Here is a 24,033-nt window from a genome sequence, read left to right as displayed (position 1 = left end):
TTTTTTCACATTTTTTTTAAGTTTTATCACTCAGCTGTGCTATTTGTAGTAGTAGTAGACATAACATTTGCAGAAAGAAATGTGACAGATCTATTCAGCTGGCAATACTAAGTTTCTCTGTACGGATACCACATCTTGCCAACAATTCCTATCCTGTGGTGAAAGTTGTGTGTAGTTACCTACCAAGACAACTGGCTGTCTTTATTATGCATTTCCATTTTTTTGAGCTAGAGATAAGACATGCCTAGATATGCCAGGAATTAAAACAACCTGACATGTCCATTCTTGTTTGGTGAAAATGCTGCCCTGTATTCTCAGAGCAAAACAGTTACACTCTCTGTATTGTCACAGGTTCTGCTATTTAGTGGTAATAGCTGTCAAGCATCAAAAACCACAACAGAACAAACAAAAAAACCCCAACTGAGGATATTCTTCCTTGCAAGTGCCCTACCTCACTCCCTGTTTCGCTGCTTCTAGCCCCAGGCTAAGGATAGTGCTTCTGAAATAAGAGTGATTCACGCCCTCCAGCTACACTAGCAGTCGGCCTCCGAGGGTTTGGTTTTTCCTGTTCACCCTCTCACAGCAGCTCGGTGTGGAACATGCAGAGTCCCTGCTGGATCAACAGCACCTGGGGGGTTTTGCCCCTCAAAATTCAGCGTATGTGAATAGGTCACATCAAGTAATGGAGCTGTATTTTCTTTCTCCCCGAGACTTTTCTGGAAGAGCTGCCGTTGCCTTGCTGGGGCCAGAGCGGTGGGCGCTGTGGGGTGAGCACCCTGCACTCCTCGCAGCGGGGTGGGCAGGTGGGCTGGGCGCAGGAGGTGGAGGGTCGGGGGCTCCTCGTGCGACTGCCTGGTTGCCCATCAGTCCCGGCCGGGCTCCAGTGACCGAGGAGAGAGCCGCAGGCCCCCCACGGCAGCGGGGCTGAGTGCGGGGCCACCAGCAGTGAACTGCTTCAGCCCACTGGAGGACAGGGCGGCAGGGTGTAAAGCTTGGCCTCAAAATCACACCTGGCGTTGACACAAGCGTCCCTGTGGGAGAGGCCGTGCCACATGCCCTACAGGTTGGCACTGGCTTGTAGCTTCCCCCTTTGACAGGTCGGTACAACAGACGGGTTTTCCAGAAAGCCTGTGGCTGGCTAAACCCCGCAGGGTGGGTGGATGGTGGCTCTGAGCAATCCCTGCAGGGCAGCAGTGCGCAGGGGAGGTGGGCCGGGGTGACAGGATGCTGAGGGGGGGATGCAGAGGAGCCAGCTGTCTCGTGGTGAAGGGGACGGCAGCGTGGTCCTTGTTTTAGATCAGCAGCTGAGCGGATCAGCCGGGGGTGTAAATGTCTCCCTGAGCTAGCCAGACTTGGGGCGGAGAGGTGGGGAGGGTGGCTCAGCCCGACCTAAGGTAAAACATCTAAACAACCATCAGAGGATTTCCAAGAGAGCAGTGGGTTTGAGCTGGCGTCAACCCCCATGTCCCCTCCCACCGCCCAGGGACGCGCAGTGTCATGGCAGTGAGCTCGTTACAGAGACCAGTCGTGGGAATGGGCTGGTACGGGGGCTGAGCCGCGCCGTGCAGTCACTAACTCACGCTTGTATTGGTGCTTCTGGTATGGTTCATATCACGCTGCTGCCTCAGGCCTCCTGCTGCGGAGCGCCCGCGCGCCTGCTGCAGCTCTGCACAGCCCGGTCCTGTCCGCTCCCTGACTGCCCTCCCTTCAAACACCCGGGTTACCGTGGTGATAGCCCACCCGGTATTTGAACATCACGGTACTTCACTGCACAAACGTATGCTTTTCAGTAAAGAAAAGGACTACTCAGGGCAAGGACCAATGATGGAGTTTGATCTCCAGTAGATGATGGATAGAAACCAATAGATAAAATGTGCCCTTATCAAGCACAGAAAGCACTTTCCACATGGGAACACAGTACCCAGCCAAGGAGTGGGGAATTTCCTCCTTTCTGAAAATTCCTTTTGATCTATCAAATCTACCCCGTTATTATTTTTCCTATGAACAGTGTGCTTTCAGCCAAGCCTTTTACAAGAAGTTCTATCCCCTTCTCTTGTATTGCACAAGGCTCCCACATTTTAAGTGATACTGAGCTGCACGTCAAACCCCAGGTCCCCTTCCACAAGCCCTCCAGGCCACGGCCTGTGGCACAACACCTGGTTGTACACCCTACACCCCCTTACCTCCGAGAGCCTGGCGCCCATTAGACCCTTCCCCAGGAAAACTGCAGAAAGACACAGTATGCGTTTGCTTAAGTCTCCATGGAATTAATGTCCAGGGTAAAATTTGGCCCATAGTATTTTATGACACCAGTAATTTTGCTTCTAAGCGTAAAGGTTTGAGGAAGTTAAAAATTCCAGGGCTCCAGAGGGAGCAGAGCCAGACCCGCCGTAGCCATCATGCCGTGCAGCGTGAGGTGTGACGCTGCCATCGCTGTGAAGCAGAGCACAGCCAGACTGGAACACAGTTCACAAGCAGCTGTTGCAAACTGTTTTTATAGTGGTACCTTTATTTCATGCACATTCATCCAGGTAAACAGGACTCTGTTGTTCAGTCAGTAACAGATTCTTTGTGATTTAGTCTTGCTGATTTTTTAAAACTGTTAGCATCAGAGAACTGGTGGCCTGTGGTTTCTCGTCCTTGCTTATGCACCACGGCCATTCAGTCCTGGAACAGTAAAAATGACCCATGCCTCAGGAACTTGCCAGCCAGGCTCTGCCTGTCCTGACCTCCGCGTACAGCGCCCGTGCCCTCACCAGCACCCCAGGGGCTCTGGGCTTGTGCAAGAGACACAGGGAGGCAGCACCGTGTGATGGAGCAGTAACTGATGACAGCATCGTCCCGTGTCCTCCTGTGAAGGAGGAACTGCAGCAGTGATTTATGCAGACCATTCCACATGAATTGAGGCAGAATTTTGTTAATCCATCTTGGGAGACGCAGAGTGCTTTGGTGGCAGTTGGCTTCTCACATTTCTGTAAAGAGTGTGTGTGTATATTGTAGAAAGACAGAAAATAATTGAGAGCATTAGTGGGTTTTTTTTGTTTCTAATGTGCTTGTTAGGGATTTGTTAGAAGGAAACCTGTGCAGTGAAGAAGGTAAGGGAATCTTACCAGGAGCAACACCCAGGTGCAGGTACTAAATGCCTGCAGGCACCTGAATTCAATTGATGCAGAGAAGCTGAATTTAAAACCCACTACAGAACAAAACGGGGCCAGCTGGAGGATTTCCTGTAAGAGAAAGGAAAAGCCTGGGGAAGCGGCAGGCAGAAACAGGGAGCTGAGGTGTTCCTCCTGGCTGTGAGTAGTGTCTCTGGAAACGGGGAATGGGAATGGCTTGGTTTGGTCATTTGGCCTAGCGAACTATTCCAGTTAGTGCTTTTTTCATCTAGCATTCAAAATGTTGGAGGGATTTATTTTTTTTAATAGTATGTATATGTGGGGTGAGGCTGAGTAAGTACTCACTATAAAAAGCTCCAGAAACACCATGCTTCTGTCTGAGCACGGAGAGAAATGATAAAAGATACAGAAAAACTTGTCAGGGTTACTGAAATGCTGGGGTTTCAACCCCAAGCCCCAAATTAAGGTTGACATAGGGGTGATTCCCACAGCCCTTCCCAAAGGGCTGGTGAGTTTCCCTTTAAGCTTCCCTCCAGGGTGGGGCGGCCTGGCAGACAGAGCCATGGGGTAAATGACCCCCAGGTGTCCCGCATTAAGTAACCAAGGGTCAGGTGTCCCATCTAGGGGATAAAAGCTGGGACCACTTGCAGGAAGGGGCAGTGTCTGTCGGTGAGGTGGATGCATTCTGCAGTTTCCTGTTGGGGAAGGACCTCCTGCCTCCCTGGGACTGGGCTCCAGTCAGGTCTGGCTTTTGTAAAAGTGGGCTCTGCAGCGATCTGTTATGTAGCTTCCTTGGTGTTATGTGTTTGGCTTGTTGACCTGGTTGTCTCCCATCCCTTCTATGGGAGACTGCATTTCACCATTTATTCCACCTGTCGTTGGTCGTGCGGTGTTGTTCTTGGGACCATTAGGATTGATGTTGATTATGTATAACCTGACTTGTTTGTACCCCCAGCGCTCACCCATGTACTGACCCTTTTGTATCAAATACAATCTGGTTATTGGTTCATCTTTATGCTGGCTGTGGCCTTTATGCTAGGCCTGATAATTGGCAAAACAGTTACTCTGAGCTGAATGACTTACAGTGTGTAACTTGTGTCGGTATGCGGCTTGAGAAGAGCTTTTATGGGTGGGCAGTGATGCCCGGTGTTTCAGGTTGCTGTAGCGGGCGGGGGGACGGTGCTCACCTGCTGGGGTGTGGGTAACCGGGGGGCTGGAGGAGCCAGCGGTGGCTATAGTGGCTCTGGCAGGAGCCCTTGCTGCCGGGGTGCCGTGGCCAATGGGCCTGCACGTGGCATGGTGCAGCCCCTGTCCTCTCCATCCCGTCCTTGCTCATCCTCCCCTGCCAGCAGCTCGGGGCAGGGGGTGCCTGATCCCCAGCACCATCCCTGCCCCGTACAGCCCCTCTGCTCTGGTGCCTGGCTTTCCTACAACACCGGTGTGGCAGGTGGTACTCACCCTAAAAAACACCTCGTAGGTTTGACCTTTCCAGACTTCTGAAGTTGCTAGGTTTCCAGTATTTCCTTTACCAGGCATTACAAAAAAGTCTTCTTTAAGTCAAGGGAAAATGCATTTAACTCGGTATTCATCTTGCACTCGATCTCGTCATACCTCTAATTTTAATGTAGGCTGAGTCATTTTCATCCTACTGCTTTAAAATCAGGCTGTGGAGCATGGTCCTGTTCTGGTATGTTTGGGAAGTAGAACAATTTTTCTCTCTTAGTCAGATCTGTCCTGCCAAGCTTCTATCACTCGGTGCTCTCAGATATAAAAATAACATATAGCCAGGGATGATTTGCAGAGTTAGTTTTATTACTGTAAGTAAAATTGAAAAGTGAAGAATGCCAGCTTACATTATGTAGATTGATTTATAAAAATAAATTAAATGGAAGTATTATTCCCAGTGAAATATTTAACCTTGTTTTGACATAATTCCTTGGGGAAGAATTGACATTGTGTGTGTAGTACAGTAGTTACGCAGTACTTCCTTTCTCTGTTTTGTTTATCTGTGGCCTACTGGTCCCTCTCCTGCCCACCTGGCAAACCCTCTGCTGAGGTTGCAGTTGTTAATGCTTTTATGCTTAAAGTACTATATTGTTCCCTATTCTTCTTCCTGAAAATACCCGATTTGTTTTTTGCAAATCCAAATACTTCGGTAGATACAGACTCATGGCGTGGAGAATAGAGGTGGCGCAGCTGTAGTCTGGCAGTGCTGTAAACTGCTGAAAACGGTCGTGATGTGAAGCCCTGACAGGAGGTCAAGCTGCTCCGAGCGTGCATCTGCAGGTCCCTGTACGCAGGGAGAGAGAGCGGAAAGCGCAGAGGGAGTGCTGCAGGACGTGTGATTGTAACATCTAAACTATTGCACTCCTGGGTCTGCGGTTTAGGAAGAATATGGCAAAACCAGAAAAATACTGAAAATGGGACAAATCCAAGATTGAACAAGCTTAATCTGTTTATATACAAAATCTGGTTGTGAATCTGGGCTGATCTAATTTTGCATTCACAGGTTGGTTTCTTCATATGAATTTGAATTGTAAAGCAGTGACTGATTTTTATTTTTTAATTTATTTATTTTTGCCGTGAGTTCTTTTGAACCTGAATTTCAGCAACAACTTGGGTCTTCAGACAACATGGATTGTAACAGAAGTGAGCGCATATGCATGATACCAACTGATGTGGAGCTGTTCCACCGCTCGGTGTGAGCTGCCGTCCCGCCTCAGAGCGGGGCCTGTCCTGTGTGGCTGCTGGTGCTGCGCTGGCAGAGGGAGCTGGGGGGGCAGCCGGATGGGCCCTGGGGCTCCGTGTGACTGCAGTGTGCCTCCCAGGCTGGCACAAGCTTCCCCTGCTCACGTTAAGTGTGGATTTTGGCCCATAGCATGACCTGAAGCCTGGTGGGGATTTGGTTTATTTCTGCTGTGGAACAGGCTCAGGATCCCGGCTCACTCTCAAGGACCAGTCAGTTTGCACAGCCTGGATGCCTCTGGGCTGCTCTGCCGCTCCTGGTGCGGCTCGGGATAGGCCTTGCTTACAGAGAGAGGCTAGCGACTGGTGTTTTCACTGATGTGGCTAACGTATCTTTTACATGGAAAAAGATAACTTGTTTTTAGCTGGTTTTATCTATTTTCTACCTCTGAGTAGTTTCAAACCCAATTTAGTGGTCTGATGGGTGAAAGTAAAGCATCTTATAATGGCAAAGAAATCCAATATGTTATTCAGTAGGGGGTTTGGTTTGTTTTGTACATGTCACTATCAGTTATCGGCTTAAAGAGTTGGTTTGGCTGAAAGAACGCTAACAATACTATGTATAATTCTGTGTTTTCCACATTTATGATGGCATATAAGCAATGACAAAAAAACCTGATGGTAGTAGGCTTTGTGCTGCCTTATAGGAAGTTACACCAGGATTAAATTTTGCAGCACAAAGGGAAGCTGTGTTACACCTCTTTGAGGCTTCTTGCTTACTCTTCCCTGCCCAAGACCTTAGCTTAAATTGAAAGCAACCTCTGCGTGCCCACAAAGGAGTGTCAGGTGTGTTACCTTGCACCAGTTAGGTTTGAGCTTTGGCTGCTCCTTGCTGGGCTGCTGTGTTGCCACAGGGCCCTCCAAAACCCCCTTACTCTGGAGATGAGATGCTCCTGTCGCCCTGTGCCGACCCGGTCCTGCCAGGAGGGCTTGTGAGGTTGCTGTGTGCCCCTGCGTGTGCTCTTTGCACACTTCAAGCCTGGTCTAAGATCCAAGGAAGTAAGATTCCCGCTGACTTTCTGTTCAGCCTGTGGCAAGACAGTCGTGGTGATCTCTGGTGGCTGTCTGCGTTCCCGCAGGCGGCAGGATCCCCCCTGAAGGCCAGGCCTGCTGGAGTGGACGCTGCCACAAATGCAAAGCGGGAGGCAAATGCGAGCAGGTGTGGGAGGAGATGTTTGTGCATTGTTTGCTTGCTGGCCAAGAGCTAGGCCGGGATGACCCGTCTCCTCTTGCAATAGCCACATCATCTGGCTGTGCCTGTCAGTCACTCCCGAGCAGGTGTTGGCCACGGTGAGGGGCTGAGTCTCCTTACCAGTTCCCTAGAAGCTGCCACCTGAAAAAGCTGGTTTTCTATTTGTAGCCACAGGTTTACCTGCTGTTTTAAAAAAAACCTTGCACAAATGGATCTCCAAGCAGCTAGGCAGACACAAGCTTGCATGCTAAATTAATCTCCTTCCCCAGTGACTGCTGCCCTATTGCATCCCCTACGGTGCGTGGAGCATTCCAGCTTTCTTACAGAACAAGAGTTGACGGAGCATACAGCAGCACTGACTAATGGCACTTGTCAGGTGCCTTCTAAAGGACACGGTGAGGCTGAGTGTTTGTAATACACTCGAGGATATGTTAGTCTGGATTTCTCCATGGCTTCAGTACAACAGTAGGAATGGTGTTACCGGAAACACCACTTCCAATCTTGAAGATAAACTTGAGACAAATGTACAATAAAGGAACACTTGAAAAATATGAAAACACATACAAAGGTGGATCCTGTGAATAGTGTGTGTCAGGGCAGGGCTTCAAGTAGGTGGTTCCTTTGCCCACTTATCTAGATTTGGCTTCTAGAGAATTAAACTATTTTTTGCTAATGTACTTTAGAGTTTGAAAGTGCTAAGCTTTTGAAAGCAAATTCACTATTTGCAATGTAACTGAAAAATGCAGGCATTATTAGGAGCAAAGTTAGTATTTGGCTAGGCAACTGTTCTCAGGCTGCATCTGGGGTATTTGACTTCTGCGTAGATGTGCAGTGTGTGGATTTATACCAGCAAGTTAAACTCTGATATCAGAGTCTGGAGATCAGATTTTTTTTTTTTTCTTACTGTCTCTTCCACTGAGCTTTCTTTAAGATTGCAAAGCCCTCCTATAGAATATTTTTCCCAGGGGATGGCAAAAGAAGCGTTGCGGTGCTCTCCGCTGCCAAGGACGAGCGCACTCTGTCCATGCTGAAAGGCTCAAACCTGCTAGCTTGTTGGCAGGAGCAAGGTCATGGCGGCTTTCCCCTCCCCAGTTACCCAATTTAATGGATATGTTTCTTTTCTGTCGTTTTAAGGAGCGTTGTCATTTTGGCTTGTGGCCTGCTGCTGCTAAGACAGAATGACTATGTCCTCTGGCTCCCGCAGCGCTCCATCTGTCTGCGCACACCCTCCTCCTTTGAGAACCGCTGTCCATGGGTCCTTCCCCCGGCCCGCTCCTGGCTGTGGTGGCTCCACCCGAGCAAGGACTGGCTGAAGGTGTCTAGGCTGGAGCCACCCAGCTCTGCTCTAGCACCCCCATGGCAGGGGCCGCTTTACTGAAGCCACTGTCTGCTCCTGGCTGAGCTGAGCTTTCCTCTTGGTGTGGGCCGGCTCTGGGGTGTAGCAGGGCTCTGCCTGTGTTTGTGGTCAGTGCTTTTCTGTGCTCCCTTTTGTGTGGGGTAGGGCCAGGAGGAGAGTGGAGACTGACTGGATGCTGCTGGTGGCTTCAGCTACTACCTGGGGAAGTTTCGCTGTCTTCCTGCATCCTGAGGCAGTGGGAGGGACTGAAGCAGGGGCTGAAATCCAAGGAGAAGTAGAGGAGCTCTCATTCAGAGAGAACGGGGCCCAAACTCTTGCTTCAAAAAAGAATTCACTTGCATTTGAAGTTTTCAGTAATGCTGGTTTTGGTTCTCTCACTATATGAAACTGAGACCAGGACACAGATCTTTGGAGTCAGAACATTTGTGCTTGGTGTCTCAAAGGAAACGATGGGAAGGTGACTGGGCTTAAATCACAAGTGGCCGTGGTCTGAGCTTGGCAGAGCTCCCTGAGGCAATCTGTCCGTACACAGCAGTGTGCACTGGAGCTTCGCCTCGACTCTCTCTCCCTTAACCACATGTGTGTTGTGCCACAACCTGCCAGTGCCAGGCTGGGTCACAATGTCTGCGCTCAGCTGGTCAGAGGAGGAGAAGAGGAGGCCAAGCTGGGGAGCAACATCAGTGCGTGTCCTACAGCCCCTGCCCAGCATCCCGCTCGGTGACTGCTGGCTGAGTTTGCTCGGATGCAGAAGGATGTTACTGTGGCCAGATTTCCACAGGCTGACCCGTGGAAGCGCCTGTGAGCAGGAAGGTTTGTCACTTCTGTTTTGTGGGACCAGCCAGAATGATACTGGCCTAAGAGCTAAAAAGTCAGAAGCTGATAGGTACAATTCAGACCACAGCTTACCTCGGGCTGTAATAAACCAGGCATATTGGAACACTCGGACATGCTATCTCCTGAGCATGGGGACTGCATGCCCCACCCCCCCAGCAACCTGTCCCAGTGTTTGCCTCACAGGAAAATTATTTTCTCTCGTGTTTGAATGGGTTGTCCTGTGTTTTGTTTTGTGCCTGTCTCGTGTTGTTCTGTCCCTCAGCACACAAGAGGAGTCTGGCTCTGTCCTGTTTCCTCCCTCTGTCAGTACTTACACATTGATAAAATCCTCCCAGGCCTTCTCTTCTTGAGCCTGCTGGCTCCCAGCTCTCCCAGCCTCTCCCCATATGTCATGTGCTTCTATCCCTTCATCATCCTCATGGCCCTTCACTGGACTCTCCAATATGTCCAAGTCTCTGGTATTAAGTGATGTTTAATATTGCCCAACCTGGAGATCATACCAGTCTCAACTGCTGTTCTCTTCCCCAGCGAGTATGTATACAAATACAGTTCCTTCTCAGTGTTCTACAGGGTGGATTTCTTTTAGTCAAATGCTCCAAGTCACTTCAGTCTCTGTATTAACTTTTACATAAGCCTTTTCCTGGCTGGTGATTGTGAAATGAGATGTCATGAACTGCAGCTGAAGAATGAAGAACAGGATTTCTTCTCTCCCTGGTACCAACAGTTTGGTCACTTCAATCTCCCTTTTTGAATATGGACTTTAAAAAGTAGAAATACAGATTTCAGAGGTAGGCGATTAAAAGATTTGGGAAATCCTAGGAAAAAAATCCTGCTTCTGGCTGTAGTAGAGAGCTTGGAATCCATCTGATCCATCTGTATGTAGAACTTCTGTCTCACAAACAGCCGAGGCTGCTGTGGCTTTGGAGGAACCACCATGTGCTTGTCAAGGAGGCTTCTGCAGATGGGAGAAGCAGCAAAACTAAAGCAGGGTTTGTGTGTGGTGGCCTGAACTGGGTAGGGTACATCAGAAGGGGTCGAGTCCTTGTCTTGGACTCTCCCTTGCTCATTGATCTCAAGCAGGTTTCATCAAGTGTAGCTCTGTGCTGGGAAGCCGCTGGGTTACGAGGGCCCAGCAGAGCCCCCGAGGTGCTGCCTCTTGGTGGGTGCTGTGTCCCTGTTAGCGCAGCCGTGAGACAGCTGGAGGAGAGTGCAGAAGGACTTGGGCCAGCTCAGCTGGGCAGAGGTCGTGTTGCGTTGAGGTGTGGTTTTGGGGGGCAGCAGAAAGGTTTAGCAGGGTTGGGGTTTACTTATGCTAGGTTTTTTGGTTTGTTCTCTAATCTCTTTCTGCCAGCTTTGCAAGACAGCCAGGATCCTTAGAGTATCTGTGCATGGAGAACTTCACGTGCAGGGTGCCAGAACATGAATGCATAGCTGGAGTTACCCTTAGTGAAGTGTTCCTGTGGACGGTGTCTGACAGTGGGGTGGGCTGGGGATGGCTGTGTGGGGAATTTCTATGCTGTAGGTTCATGCCGTAGCTGACCACACACTGACTTTTTCAGGCAGGCTGGTGCCGAGACCCACACTGGATCCCTGACGTGTCCCTGACCTCTGCCAGGAGCGGGGGTACCATCCTGTGTGCCAGTCCAGTGGCACAAGTGGTTTTCTTTAAGTTTTGTGTAATCTGTGTCGCTCTGGGACTTTCTGAATGGGTCTTTTGGCAACAAAGAAATACTGTGATGATGGGAGTGTTGTAACTTGTGATTGCCAAGGCACACAAAGCCCTCTGGAGAAGCAGCAGAGGATTGCAAGCTGAGTGTAGGTACAGTAATTGCCCTGAGTTTATCTGAATTGAGTTGATCATGTGATTGATTTGTCAGAGAAGGTGTCCAATAAAAGGGTGTTTGGCGGCTGAGCAAGGGGTGAGGTGAGAAGATCTGTGGCTCTTACAGAGCAGAGAGGGAGAGAGAGTCAGTGGCTAGTGCTCCAGTCTTCCCATGAGATGAACATGGTAAATGCAGAGCAAACACAAATGATTATTAGCATTCAAAAGCAGCTGATCTGGTCACTTAGTGCCATTTTGCATCCTTGCCTTCAGGAGGAGCTTATTTTCCTGTCTGTAAAATGGGAAGGACAGATCCTGTCCAGAAGGCTCACTGTGCCATGCGTTAGCAATCACGGTGCTGCTGTCGCTGTCTGGAGTGATTTGTCACAATTCCTTTCTTGGGAATCACGGTATTTTGGTTCAGCAAAGTACAGCTAAAGGGGGTGAAAACAGTGTGAGATTGTGTGGTGTGCAGAAAGAGGAGACAGCTTGTCCCAATAAACTATGAGGTGAGATGCTGAGGTGGAGCTGTGAGTCCAGCCTGCGAGGTGCAGTGTAGGATCTGCCAGAGCTCTGAAGGTGTGTGTGGCCATCGGACAGCGGACGTGTTTGTTGCTGCCATGGCTGCCAGTGTTTTGGGAAAGGGCTTTGGCACAGACATGTGTATCTAATGACAATAGGTTCATGAATGTAGTTAAAACACAGTCAAACACACACACACCCCCCCCCCAAACACAGCAGATGAAGACTTGTTCCTTCTCTGTGGAGACTCCTATCGTGGCAGTGGAGGCTGAGGCTTGCTTGTCTGAGCAGTCCTGCAGAGCCTGCTGTGCTTGAGGGGATACTGATGCAGAGCCTTTTCCTGGGCTGTCTCCCTGCCTTGCCTACCTCAGCTGCGGCAGAATTTCCTTCTGGTGATTTCTGGGCATTTGCTGCTCATATTTCCTGCCTTGGAAGTCTCAGGAGAGTAATCATGGTTTTCTTTTAACTTTCTCCCTCTTCCACAGACTATCCAGTGGTACTCTGACAGCTCTGTGCAACCTCTAGCTTTACAGAGTTTTTATGCTTGTGTTCCCTGCCATTTTCAACATTCTTTTGTGCCCCAATTCTATTTTTCACTTACCACTTTATCTTCTAATCTTCTCATCTTCCCCTGCCTGCCTTCTCCACCTCTCTGTCCGAGTCCTGGGCTCTGGCACAGGGGAGCACGTGGTGTGTCTAGCAGAGAGGAGAGGATGGAAGTTTCTCACCCGAGCCAGCCGAGGGGCGGCTGCAGCAGGTGAAACTTCATATTGGGTCTGTGGTGTGTTCTGGTCCTGACGCGTGGATGTTCTGGGGTAAGCTGTGCACATCGGAGCCTCCTGAGGAGGAATGAAATCCTGTAGAGAGCAAATGGCTCCCTGAGGTGACACAGAGCTTGACTGTGGCTCTGGGCAGCAGCCGAAGCTATCCTGTGCAACTGGGCAAAAACTGAGAGCAACTGGGACTGTCAGTGCCTGTTGCTGGTGCCTGACTGGGATGGAACAGGCTTGGCGGTTGTGACAGCCCCCTCTGCACTTGCAGGTGTGCTCAGGAAACCTCTGCCGCTGTCACTGCTGAAGACTTGCATGGCCTGAAGACCTTCCAGGTTTCAACATCCATCTGGTGCTTCCTCTGGAGTTGCTGGCGTCTGTTATTGTGGGTTATGGTGGGCCGGGCGGGGCGGCACCTCGCCTGACAGCCGTCTGGCAGCTGAGGCGCGGTTCTGGTGAAACTCCCTGGGATGAGACGCTGGGCTGAGGTCACGCTGCCCCACGGGCCTGTTGGTGAGGGCTGTGCCGCTGCTGGGCACAGTGGGATGCCAGCTGTGGGTGGGAATTCCTGCCGGCTGCTGCTGGGTTGTATTCTGTGCTGTTACCAGGTGGAGCTTTAGAAAATCACGGGTGTACGTGGCCAGATCCAGTGACTGGGGTCCCTTTAACTATGGGAGTGTTCTTCTGTGACCATCTCCACACCAAAGAGTGCTGGGTGCCCTGCTTGGGGTCGTGGATCAGGGATCTGGTCAGGTATGTCAGAGGCATCGACTTCCGCAGCATCCAGACACCTCACAGGCCTTCGATTACAGTAACGTCTGCCTCGTCAACACCCAGAGGGGCAAAATAATCATAAGGGGATGCTGTTTCTTTTTTAACACTTAATTTCTCTTTTATTACTTGGGCTAGAGCCTTTGTTCCAGACACAGTCCAAACTGTCTTTGAAACCAGAAATGTGACTGTGCCCAGATGCACTGCGTTATTTCCTTCCTTTCTTCTCCTTTCTTCCTAAAGCGAGCAGCCTCTGGGGTGTTTTGCAGCACTACTGCTGTTCAACATGAAGAGGCTGGGAAACTGATGTATGCAACGATTAAATCACTTTCACAAGGTCATGCGGCGAATCATTGGCGACGCCAAGAATAGCACCCCAAGTCTCTTGGCTCTCTCTAGCCCACCCCAAACACTACAGCCTGCCTTTTCCTGGTGAGCATGATCTGATTCATAATGCAGCAGTTCTGCTACCTCTCTGCGATATCGCTGCTGCTGCAGAGAAAAGCAGCCAGGCTCAGGCAGCAACAGAGATTGTACATGTCTATAGCAAAAAGTCTAAACCCCAGAAACAGTATTTAGCAGCTTATCTTATCTACAGATAAGCTCATAAAATGTACTGACTGGTTAAAAATAGGTTTTAAAGTTCTTGGCAAACATCTCGAACTTTATATTCTTTGTTTTTTGCTGCAGTACAAAAATACCATTTCAATGATTCTGATTCATATTGGCTTTTTCTGGTCTTTCTGGAGAAGTACCAAATTATTGATGGGTGGTTTTTGCTTTTAATTGTGCTCTTGAGTGCTAAACCTATTCCTGCTATTTGCTTGCAGTATGTTTAGGCTATGTTTAGGCAAATGCAAATGTGAGTGGTTATTCAGTGCCTTTGGCACTCTGAACAGAATGTACCGAACTCCCGGGGCTTGTTACAAAACCTCAGCCTCCAGCACTAACAAAGCCTGTGCAGGCAGTAGCTGAAATGTGAGAACTACCTGGTCTTGGCAGAGGGAGTTCAGAGGATCTGAGAAGATCACAGATCGCGAACTTACACCCTGTGGACTGAGTGAATGAAACAAGGGGACTCCTGCCCGTGTGCTGGCAGCTACGGGTGCTCTGGGGAGGCTGCACGTGCGCTGCCCGTGGCGCTGGCGCCGGGGTGGTTTAACTGTGGTCTGTGGATCCTTTTGCAGCATGTCGTGTACGGGTGAAGTTCCGTCTGGCTGTATCAACACTGTGCTCAGTCAGTGTGTTCCTCAATGGTAATGGAGGCTTTCTTCCCCTGGACACCGCAGCCTTTGGAAGGGAGGTGTAACAGTGTGGTGCTGCTGCCTGGCCGTTGGCAGCAGCTGGAGATTTTTACAGTTGTTTGCCTTGTTACTTAACCTATTTTAAGCTCTGATGGAGTAAGGATGGCATTTGATCACAGTACTGGGCACAACTGTTTGGCTTTTATAAGCCATGTTTTAAACTGGAGGCTTTTTCCATATATGCTTGTGTCTTCAAATAACTTAGACTCGTGGCTTTAGACTTGTGTGCTCTTTTGCTGGCCTTTGCCGTTGCCTCTTATGAGAGAGCTCCTGACTGTCCCTGGGGCAGGTGTTGTTTGCCTGGGTGGGAACCCCTCGAAGGAAGGAGCGTAGCGATGCCTGGGGGGGCACATACACCGAACAGAGCATTTCCTGGCCTCCGTTCTTGGTCTAGCTCTCATGGTGGGAGCTAAAGATGTCCTTCTGTCTCTGCCTTTTTATTGGCTTTTCTTTCTCATCTCTACATGTGTGCCAGTGTTGTTTGATCATGGGTTTATTAAGCTAGTGGCATAAAGACTTTAATATCTAGTGCCACAGCATAAATCTCTCCCATAGTGGAAATGATCAGCTGCTAATGCTGGTTCTGTGTTCATCTACCTCAGTATGCTGAATGAGGGCCTCTGTCTAGCATGTAAAACACTCATAGAACTGCTGCTCAGTTTTTTCACGGGGCTGAGATTTCCAAGAGCAGCTTGCCCTGCAAGCTCAGTCCCTCGGCGTTTTCATGGGTTAGATGCATTTATGGTTAGCAGTGAAGGTTAGTCTTGTGTCATTTGTTTTAATGCTGTGCAGAGCAAGGCAGAAGGCTTGTTTCTTCTTGCAAGGGAGTGTAGCCAGGAGATGAATGTTTGCCATCTGGGAGGAAAACCAGGGCTGGCAGTAACATGAAGTCAGGAGAAAAGAAAAAGGAAGCACTCAGCTGAGAGGGCCAGAGTGCAGAGGGGAGGAGAGGCAGGTAGTGAGATGTCTGTTGTGGTTGTCTCTGATCTCCTTACGTAATAATCTAAGAAACTCAGAAAAGTGTATCACCAGAGCTGCTGCTTTACGCTGTCTTTGGGTGGTAAGAAAAGCCATGAGACCTCTTAGCTGCTTTGTTCTGTACAAGTGTTTTCCAAGGCCCACACAGATAACTAATACCCATAAAACTAATACGCATTTACTGTGATCTGAAATTAGATTTCTGCCCATATATTCTCCTGCTTTCTTGTTTTGATGGCCAAGTGTTTATCAAATTTCTGCCTTTTTTTATATTTCCTGCTGCATGTGGATATACCAGCTTTGAGGTAACTGTGCACCGCATTCATGCACACAAATACCTGGTACTTGTGACACCCTGGGACTGGGGTTGGAGATCTCGCTCTGACCTCTCAAATCAGGATCCCAGTTGTGGGATTGCTGGGTTATTGTGCAAGATGGTGTTTGATGCATGAAAGAAAATCACATTCTGCATTAAGCAAAACTACAGCTGCTGAAACATCCATGCTGTATATAATGTAGGTTAGAAGGAAATCCGGAACAGCTGGTATGTTACAGTAAACTACGGTTTGTGCTGTTGGGGCCTAAGGGACAGCTTGTTACTGCAAATGCCATTTCCCCCTGGAAAACCTTCACTTGCAGTAAAGAGACAAACTAGCAATTTGGGCAAACACAGGTACATAACAGCCCAAAAGCCACATATGAGGTCACTGAAGAGAATGCTGTTTGAGCCAGCTTTTAATGAGAAGTACAAAGAATTTGATCATTAAAAAAATCTGGCTAATTCATTATCTAAATTTAGAGTACAGACGAATGGATGAAAAGCTGATGTAAAAAAGCAAGTTCAAGCCATTTGTTGGAAGGGAAAGGGCCTTCACTGCCGCCTCCTGCTTAGTATTTCCAACAGCATCCAGGACTGAGCGTGCATCATGCACCCAGGAGAAAATGGAGTATTTCAGTCCTTAACAAAGACTTTTTAATCTAGAGCATGATCTGCTCAGGTGGGGGGTGACGAGCAGGCCAAGCCTGGGTAGGCACCGCTGGCTCTTGCCTGCAGCACTAGGCAGCCTGGCTCGGGGGGGTGGGTGGATCTGGCCTGGGGGGCTCAGCCGACTGGGCTCACCATGGGTCTGCACAGCGGGGGGGTCCTGGGCTGCTCTGACTGGGGGCTTCTTCCTCTGAAGCCTCTTGGGCGGCTTGGGGCCACACAGCTATCTCCAAAGGCAGTGGGTCTGCAGCGAGCCGAGGGCTGCTGTGGGACGGGGCTGCAGCTGGGCCCTGAGTCACCACCGGGTGACTCGGCCTGCTGTGCTGCTGGGCACCGTGGGGACATGCATGCCGTGATGGTGCAGGACGTGTCGGGGGTGGGACCCTCCTCCGGTCCCTCCGAGTGCCCGGCTTTCTCTCAGACCTGTCTTGGGCCAAAGCGAAATGTGGGCAGGCTGCCTCAGGGCAAAAAGTGGAGGCACTTCACAGTTCAGAACCACTTAAGACAAGGCTAGCATTGCATTCCATCCTGGTTTTGCTAAATCAGATTTATTTTTTTTCCCCTGATGGATCTTGCTCTCATTGCTGTGTCTCTTCTGTTGTTTTCAGACTGATGGACCTTTCTGCAGCAAGATTTGAAACAGCCAGATTGCAGCATAGACCAAAGTCCCTAGGATTCACATGTGATTTCCAGAAAGGCTTCTTTAAGGTATTCCTGATGAACATTATGAAGTCATAAACTTTTCGTTTTGGGTGCCTGAAATGCCCTAGGAATTTTCTGATGAGGGTACCTTTCAAAAAGTTGTTATGCTGCAGTGCTCATTGCTTGTAGTTTCCAGAATGACCCGTGTCCTGTAAAACCAATTCTTCACGAAGCGTTGGATGTGTTTTCCAGTACCTCCTGGGGGTGTCCCTGATCCCAGCACTGGTTTGATGTGAATGCATGAGAAGCCAAAAGAGAAACCGATTGCTTTCTGCATCTCGCCTCTGCTTTTACTCTTGTGCCAAGGGCCATAAAGCAGAAAAGTAATTGAAAAATGGTAGCTTGAGGCAGTGCTGTATATGTACTTGTGTGAGCTGGTTACCCTTCCTCCTCCTCGCCTCTGTACTCTGCTGTTAATGGATTTGGATAGACAAGGGAGGGTTTTTGTTTCAGGGAGGCAGGCTGGCTGGCAGCTCCTCCCGGCGCTGCCGCTGGCCCGGGCAGGCTGCCTGTCCTGCAGCCACGCCGCAGCTGACAGTGGGGTGACCGGCTCGCTTTACTTAGAAGGTTGGTACATCCACAGCCTGTAACACGATCAGTGGGAACAGCTGAATGCTTCGGAGCGTACAAAGAACGACACAGAGAGCTTGGGTTTTATTGCATTTTGAGCTCTTTCCATAGAAAGCAAAAGGAACACTGTGGTTTTCCTTATTTGTGTGGTCCTGATGCAGAGTATTGTGAGTTGCAGAGAATGATGGAAGCAGACAGTGTTTGTGCTGGTAACAGGGGTTGAAATATTTCCTGTCATGGAAAAGATGAACAAGCCAATTCCACGTCACCTTTCTTTTCCAAGCCCTGTGAGTACTGTCAGTTGCTTCTATTTTAATTTACAAGCTGCTGCCCTGTGTGGTATCCACGCCATTGCCATGCTTCCCAGGAGTGGCACGAAGGGAGTAATGGGGCACAAGCCCTCTGGTCCTCCCTCCACCTGTCTCCTGCTCTTCACGTTTTGCTGTATAACGCACTGCTGAAGCCAGAGCAGGGGCAGGAGAGTGCCGAGGTGGCCAGCAGAAGAGGAGGGCATGAGGGGACCGAAGGGAGAGGTAATGCAGGAGCAGTAGGGAGAGGAGGCACCATCCTTGGTGGCTGTGGTGTGGTCGGCACACTGTGCTGAGGAAAGAGCAGCCCTGCAGTATTCCCTGTCGTTCCTGGCTGCAGTAGCCTGTACATCAAGCAAGGAGAAAGAGCCATCCCTTCCTCCTCAGGGGTGGAAGAACCTGGCCAGCCCTGAAGAAATCCAGCCCAGGTGTGTCCCCTGGAGCCAGCACTGCGGGATCAAACCTCCTGCTCCGGCAGCCCAAAGGGGCATTAGCAGAAGGCTAGTGGTAAACTTGCCTGATGCAGCTCTGGGCTTTTTGAAGCTCTTGTTCCCAATTAGACAAGATACAAAAGCCTTATTCTACTGAGAGATGATGCAGTGTGGATAGGTGAAGTCTCTGTAAGGATGAAATTGTCAGGTAAATTCTGCTTGTGGAGGCCCTAGTGTGTAGAAGACAGCAGCTGTATTTGCTGGAAGTCGCAGAACTGTCAGTCAGTCTCTTGGCTTCTGATCTGAACAGCTCTGACCAGGAAGCTCTGAAACATTTAACAGAAGAACTTGCAGGTTCTTATTGAGGTTATTTTTTCTTTCTACAATTGCAGGCAAAGAGGACCAGATTTTTCTGGGGCATATGCCTATAGTGAAAAGCCCTGGGTGCATTTGCCATCCTTGTGGGCAACCAGTATCTGCAGCTTGTGTGTGTGCGCCGGGGGGGTTATGCACAAACTCGGAGAACAAGGTGCTGGTAGCTCCTAAGGCTGTTGCTTTCAGAAGTGTTCTGAAAGGGATGGTTGGACAGAAATCCCCTTTAGTGACACATAGGTCTTTTTTCTGTCAAAGAGGGAAGGTGGTCTAATTATCCTTTCTGTGGTCATCACCCAAACCAATGGTGCATCATCTTGAGCCAGCACATACCCCTTGCAGTGGATGTCAGTGGGTACAGCCAAAGAACTTCTTAGAGTTTCCTTTCCTTTGGCTTCCTTGGGAGCAGAAGCATCTCCCTGCCACCGTCAGCTGCCAGGAACTGATCTTCCTCAAGCTGATGCTCCTGAACGTCAGCAGAGTTGCTCTGTCTCCACTCACCTTGCCCAGTATTATCTAGCTTGCTCAGTAGTGATGCAGACAGAAGCTTTCTGCTGCTTGGTACCTTTGAAAGTCTCCTAAAGTATGCGGGCTAGGCAGTTTAGGAAGAGAAGCAGTGATTTGGAGCAGAAGCTGGCAGAGCCTGCTTGTACTCTGTATTAGAGCTTGTTCCTGCGTGTGTGCGTGCACTCATGCATATCTCCTCTTTAGCACTTTATCTCCCTCTTCTTTTTAGTGCTTTATCTCACTTCTGCTCTTTAGTGCCCATTATCTCTTGTCAGCTATCTGCATTACAGAGTGTAGGACACCATTTAGGAGGAGTGCTGTGAATCAACCTTGTCTGTCATCTCCAGGAGAGCTACGCATGTGTGGGTGATGCATGTTTCACGTGAGGGTGCTTCTCCTCTGAGGGCAGCGTGCTGTATACCTGATCTTGCTGCTGGCTACCCTACCACATCCCATACCTGGCCTTGCCCTCTCTGCCTGGGTGGTATTTTGTGGACACCTGCAGGTAAGGAAGCCTGGCTGCTGTCTGTCTGCAGTTCCACTGTGCTGATCCGCTTTCCTCTGTCACTCACTAACGGGTGAATACCTTATGCGGGCACTATGATCATCTTCACAACCACCTGTCTGAAAATCGTTTTCCATCTGTGGCTGAGTCCTGTCTGCGTGCTTTGTTTGCGTTCCCTGCAGTCACCCTGGTTCTCCTCACATTCCTCAGTGGTGTAGCTCTGCCAGGCACAAGGAAGTGATGCAGGGTCAGGCTGGAGTGAGCGAGGAAGACTCTGTCCCTGGGTGATTTTTCTGCTCTTCATGGATACCTGGAGTCACCAGAGCAAGTGGCTGGTGTCCTGAATATGCAAATGCAGGTGTGTGACAAATGAACCAGTTGTCTGTTTTTTGGTGAACTGAGTAAAGCAGCTGTACTCAACCAGGCAGCGGGCTGGGGAGGGACCCTCCTGTGTTCCTCTGGCTACAGGAAACTTGTCGGCTAAAACAGGAGCCTGGTGGGCAGAGCCCAGGCTGGTTCTTATCCCCGGTGCTGCGTTACTGCCTGTGGGCTGCTGCCCTCGGCCTGTGGCTGCAAAAGATGAATAGCTGGCAGGAAGGTGGCAAGCATGTGCTACTTAAACATACATTGCCTGATGGCTGCCTTCCCAGTGCCCAGATGTATGGCTTGCTCTAGGACGCTGGGACCTCCCTCTCTGCTGCGGTAGACACTTCTATTATTAGCTCAGTGGCAGCTTTCCATGTGCCAACACTCGTGACTGCAGGACTGTTTAATTTTCACTTCTCTGAAGTACTTAATTTGTCAGCTGTTGGCTTTATTCATTAAAGACCAAACGTCGAAGTCCTTACCTAGATTTTTGCTCTGTTAGGACTGAAGCATGGATCCTGTCCAGACAGACCATCATATCTATGCAGAGTCAGAGGCGGGATAAGGTCTTGCATCCAGAAAGTCAATCACTACTGGGCTAATCAGTAGAAAACCCCCATCTTGAGGGGTGGGTGTCTGGTCTCCCTTATTCTATTCAGAAAAATGAAAAATCAGTTCTACAAAACGTACTGCCTGCTTGCGTTTCAGCACCTGCCTGAAGATGTGGTGTGCAGTTGCTGGTGCCTGTCTGCAGGTGCTGGCACTTCTCTGGTGGCTGAGGATAGCTGCTGCTGTGAGATAATCACCCAGCAATTCACTGCTGGGGGCCTGTCTTTAATTATTGAATGCCAGAATAGGGATATATTGAATTACCTTGCTGACAAATATAACCTCCAGAATCTCTTGTAACTCTACAATATTCTCAGTTTTCCTACTTGCGTAACATGAAATCTTCAAAGAATCCAAAAAAAGGCAAAATATGTTTTTATATATTGCTTATATAGCAGTACATGTATCCAGGGAATAATAAAGTTGTACACTGGCTTTGAAGATAGCCTTGCTTGGCAGTCAGCAGCGTGTGGTTATTCTTCTTTAAAGCCAGGCCTGCACTTGGGTGTGCAGCAGGATGTGCATGGTGCGTTATCAAGCCAACCAACAACAAACAACAACCCCAGAAGAGAAGGGGAGCAGCCTAATTTTGCTCTGGCTTCTCTGAAGTGTTTAATTTGTCAGCTGTTGTTGTGGAAGATCTGGCTGATGGGTCTTGAGGAAACTGCAACCTGTAGCTGTGGTGCTGGGGCGCACGGGACGCAGCAGGCGCCCGTCTCCCTGCGGGGCCTCGCCGGAGTCACCTGCAGCAGCGCGTGAAGGGGGGGAGAGAAAATCAACACGCATTTGTAATTTTTCCCAGTTTGCAGAGATGCAAGTAAATGCCAGCGTTCCCCCTCATCCCTCCTCCTCTGTCCTGCTGTTACGTATGGATTGCAGGCGTTAGATCTGCAAGCGGTGCCTGAGAAATTGGCCACAGATCCCTTGACCTTTAGTTCCTGTAAAATCCTCTGGGTAACGGAGTCTTCAGTGCTCACAGACATGACAGGATTTTTAGATATGCTCTCTCTAAATGTGGAAAGCAAAATTTGTCATTCCTTATAAAACATGTCTTCTCATTTCCCAAACCATGCTGAATTCTGTGTAATCCTGGTAACAGTTTACAAAAGCGTTGTGTAATATTCTTCCTTTCTTTACTGGAAGGAAAGGCAATGCTGCGGTTAATCGAACATTTTTGTCATTTGCAAGTTCGGGAGAATTTCGTGCTGCTGCATGATGCCAGTCAAGCAGCCATGGAGCCCGTGGTCCCTCCTTTGTCACATGCAGCAGCCCTGGCAGGTGCTGACAGAATAATTACAGGCTGGAGTGGGTGATACTGCAGGCGTTAACGGGCTCCGGCGCTGGTGAGAGGAGAGCTCCATCTACTGTCCTACAAAGGGAAGGCAAAAATAACTAACGGCCTTCCCACACACTGAGAACCTGCTGGATACCAGGTACTACTTGGGGCGATTTTCCTTTTCTCTCTCCCCCCCCCCTATTTTTTCTTCTTCCCGTGGCTTTCAGAGCCCTCCGGATCCCGTTGCCTGCCTCAGGGACTGTGCAGGTACAGAGCTGGGGACGGTGCCTCCTGGCTAAGCAGGCAAGGCAGACAAAGGATTTGAGAACAGCAGCCTGGAAACTAAGTGACTTCCCACACACCTGGAGAATCGGCAGCAGACCCAGAAACCGATTTCTAGCCCGCTTCCCTGACGGGAGGGGGTTCATCTCCAGAACGTGTGGTAGCACAGGTTTCTTGCAGAAGCAGGGAAGAGGTCTAGCTAGTACACGGTTCTGCTGCTTTTTGCTTGATTTGCCACTGCAGTATTTCTGAACTTACTGTACTTTATGTAGCTAGAGAAGTGTCTCCTGTGTAAGCACACACGGGCATTTCTGTGAGAATTGAGCCCTGCACAAAACATAGATCGCTCTTCTACTAAGCTTGGGGCTGCAGCGAGGGCTGTGAGCCCTGAACCGAGGTCTGGATGCGAATCCTGCAAGTAAATTCTGTCCTCAGTACTTCCGGCTAAAATCCTACTCTCTGCCCTTTGGATTATGCTTTTAATAGTGGCAGTGCATGTTCAAAACTGAGTATTTTCCACTGACCTTTATCTTTGTAATAGGCTGAATTAAGACCTGCTGTTCAAGTGCCAATTGTGCTGGCCTGAGATACGTTATATATAGTCATTACTGGCTGGTTTGAATAGCTCCTAAAGGACAATGTGTACAGTTTAGTTCTAGAAAAAACAAAGATTTTGGGATTTAGAGTACTTGTAAAAAGTGCTAATTTTTCTCTGCAAGTGATTTGCTGCTAGTGAAAACACATTGTTGTTTGGTGCTCGCAGGGAACTTCAGAAGTGGATTCTTAGATTTCCACAAAAAGCTTAACTGACAGTTCTTCTGCACTGATGTCAGGAAGAGTTTGTGCTTGTGTTACTTGACTGTGAGAGCTCATCTCAAGTTATGTGAACAGATGTTTCAGATTTGAGTTCAGCCTGGCAGAAGAGAGGGAACAGTCTAGTCCCCAGAATTTTCCATCCTTCATAGTATTACCAGAACCTTGCATCTTCTAGATACGCGCTCAGATACCACATCTTCTTCAGATATTTGCAGTCTTTTTTCTGCCTGGGGAAAAAAATAATCAGCAGTGATTTTTTTTTTTTATTTTTTTTTTACTGAATTTTTCTTTACCATGAAACTGAAATGCAAACTCCTCCAAAGGAAAAGGAGAAATTTGCTTTTATCCAGCCTAGTGCTCCTCATGGAGCACTGTACTCGGTGAAACATGTGGGTGGGGGGTGTTGAGCATCCCAGGGGTCCCAGAGCCCAGGGCCTGCACCTTTTATTAACATTGGCCTTTGCTGTTTGTACGGAGGTGTTTGCATCTAGGGACGTGTCTCACTGCTTTGGAGGGAGACTTTCCACGGATACGGGGTGCAGCAGGAACAGCACAAGGCATGGCACAGCTGGGCTTTAGGTCAAAGAGGTGCAGATGCTGCCCATACCAGGCTCCTCTGCTTCTGGGCTGGAAATGCAGCCATGGGCCCTTTCTTCTCTCCATGCTACAGTCAGGTGTGGGCAGAGGTCCAGAAGCCTTGCTTGGCCTGCCCCTCATAACCAGCCTGCAGGATCGTTCACAGCTAGCAGCTTTGCCAGAGGGACCGACCCTGCTGGTCCTCCGAGCTTGAGCAGGAAAATAACCTTTGCAAGTTTCCCTAACTGTGATGAATGCGTTGCTAGCACTGGATTTTCCTTTGTGAAATGACACAGAGCTGTCAGAGCACATTCCAT

General features: G+C 49.4%; 1 long non-coding RNA gene across 8 annotated transcripts in view; it reads left to right on the top strand.

Annotated features, from left to right (window-relative positions):
- The window catches only part of LOC141963116 (uncharacterized), a 92,305-nt gene that overhangs the window by 18,014 nt on the left and 50,258 nt on the right, over window positions 1–24,033 (top strand). For 7 of the 8 annotated variants that reach the window (XR_012634050.1, XR_012634049.1, XR_012634046.1 and 4 more), the window contains exon 4: window positions 17,005–17,104. The exons of the other annotated variant lie outside the window; for it this stretch is intronic. This is a non-coding gene — a long non-coding RNA (uncharacterized LOC141963116). The remainder of the gene's footprint in view (window positions 1–17,004; window positions 17,105–24,033) is intronic. 8 annotated transcript variants of the gene reach the window in all.

This window comes from Athene noctua, chromosome 8 (genome assembly GCF_965140245.1).
Source record: "Athene noctua chromosome 8, bAthNoc1.hap1.1, whole genome shotgun sequence".
Lineage (NCBI taxonomy): Eukaryota > Metazoa > Chordata > Aves > Strigiformes > Strigidae > Athene > Athene noctua.
This window is presented reverse-complemented; position numbering and strand designations above follow the sequence as displayed.